This window comes from Palaemon carinicauda, chromosome 23 (genome assembly GCF_036898095.1).
Source record: "Palaemon carinicauda isolate YSFRI2023 chromosome 23, ASM3689809v2, whole genome shotgun sequence".
NCBI classification, from domain to species: domain Eukaryota; kingdom Metazoa; phylum Arthropoda; class Malacostraca; order Decapoda; family Palaemonidae; genus Palaemon; species Palaemon carinicauda.
The window spans coordinates 90496486-90498985 of record NC_090747.1 but is presented as its reverse complement, the minus strand read 5'-3'; the positions used below and the strand labels follow the sequence as shown (position 1 = coordinate 90498985).

Below are 2500 nucleotides of genomic sequence, written 5' to 3'. Positions count from 1 at the left end.
AACATTATACAGAGGAGCAAGACTCACAAGACTGATAAAATGTGTCACCACCCCAAGAAAGGATCGCTCCTATACTAAACTGAATAACGCTGGCTGTCTATAAGAGTTAATGATGTTGTTACTCTTCTTAAAATATTTTATTTTTCCTTGTTCCTTTCCTTGCTGGGCTGTTTTCCCAGTTTAGCCCCCCTGGGCTTATAGCGTCCTGCTTTTCCAACTAGGGTTGTGGCTTAGCAAGTAATAATAATAATAATAATAATAATAATAATAATAATAATATCTGTTTTGACGTTGTTACTGTTCTAGAATGATTTATAGTTAATTTGTTCTCATCCTTTATTTATTTCCTTTCTACACTGAGGTATTTTTGCCTACTGGAGCCCTTGGGCTTATAGCATCTTGCTAGAGTTATGGGGTTGTAGCTTGACTAATAATAATAATAATAATAATAATAATAATAGCCAAGATATTTGCTACTCATGATGCATTTAACGAATCTTGTAGACATAAGAATAGTTAGATGGTTTCAAATAGTTTAAGTCAAATATGTCTAGTTGTCTACTGTAGATCCTAAAACTTTCAAATATGCTGCCCCAAGGTTATACAAAGCTCCCACTGGACAACCTTAAGTCTGAAGAATATATTAAGGCTTTCAAGATGAAACCGAAGACACTTGTTCTTCTAAATACTTCGATAATGTGGATTTAACAATAATAAAGGAATATGATGTGTGATACGCAAAATACCTAAGAATGTTAATAAGGTAAACTGATATTGTAGGTCCTGTAGCACAGAGCCGAGTTGTATAGGAACAATTTCTGCGGTCTTCATAAATAAATGAATAAAATCTATATAATTCAACAATAAATGGAATAATAGACAAATGTATGTGAATGAATTCGTGCGTTTGTTCGTCTTTCCAGAACCCTTTCACTGTAGAGTGTAGAGGTTATTTCAGTCCACCGACTCACGGGAACCTGTTCCATGGTAAACATGATGTTTATCTTTGGGTTAGGCCTAGGCTGATACCTGGCCTCGGGTTTTTCTTTCTTTTTTTTTTTCTTTCCTTGTTGTAGAAGCATTCTCTTACCAATAAAGGAGTTTCAGATGTCCATCCAATTTCTCAAAGATAAATTAATAAATGGGAGCTTGAAAATTTTAAATTAGTTCAAGAACAATTAAGTTACTTAATACAATAGTTCCTATAAGAAATTTGCCTATTTTTATTGCTACTATAATAATGTCCCTTATATAATTAAGAGTGTCTGACTATATATATATATATATATATATATATATATATATATATATATATATATATATATATATATATATATGTGTGTGTGTGTGTGTGTGTGTGTGTGTATATACAGTATATATACATATATATATATATATATATATATATATATATATATATATATATATATATATATATATATATAAACACACTATCCTGTCACGCCCAGGGGGAGAGAGTAATCTTACCCTGGTGAGAGGAGTACCCCGAGGACACTCGGAAACCACACTCCCACAAATTACCGAACCAGCGGGTTGTAGTTAGGTCAGTGGGAAGGGTTGAATTTGTGTGTATCTGACTAGATATTTCCACATTTTTGACGGCTCGAGTACACTACAGTCAATTCTTTTTAGTGAGGCAGATTTGCATGGACTCACAACGGTGCCCTTATAGCTCGGAAACGTTTCCTGCTACCTGATTGGTTAGAATTATCTCGTCCAAACAATCAGCGATCAGGAAACTTTTCCGAGCTAAAAGGGCACCCGTGCGAGTCGGTGCAAATCTGCCTCACTACAAAGAATTGACTTTAGTATATACACTCACTAGGCGAAAATCGATTTTAAAATCAAGGTGTACGATTAATTGTGCAACAATATATCGATAATCTCCACCCACATAATGACAACTGCTCCAATACTTACCATTCAAAACAAGCGGACAATAACAGTAGAGGAACAAGCCAGTTCATTGTTGCCGTGTGTTCTAACCAGTTATCGAGACGAGGGTAAATATTTTTGCCACCGAGTTGAGATCTGTCCCTTGTGGCAGTTAGTAAGAAACTGAAAGGGATCACAGGGTCTACTGCCCGTTTTAGGCATATCCTGTTGGGCCTCCTTCGGGCCTCTCAAGGGCAAAAAGGCCTTTGTCCAGAGGGATGAATTTTCATATTGAGTGGGCGACATGAATCCAACTATTAAAAGGACCCTTACAAAACTCTGTTTCAGATTTACTTAGAGCGAACTTAAATCTAATTCAATTAATCAGCCGTCAACGAACTCAAGAAAAGTCTTTTTAACTTTGCAAAAATATTTAAAAACCAGAAATTGAAGATACATTCTATGGCAAAACTAAACCACATTAATGGATTTGTGACAGGGATAAGAACATCCAGTACATTAGAATGTGGAAAATGACATTCGAATGTATAGCATAGACAATTCAAAACATTATCCCCATAAGAAAATGAAGACAATTATGGAG

At 35.0% G+C, this 2500-nt stretch overlaps 1 long non-coding RNA gene across 1 annotated transcript in view; it reads right to left on the bottom strand.

Moving 5' to 3' along the window:
* Positions 1-2500, bottom strand: part of LOC137617223 (uncharacterized) — a 148066-nt gene that overhangs the window by 36817 nt on the left and 108749 nt on the right. The window lies entirely within an intron of this gene.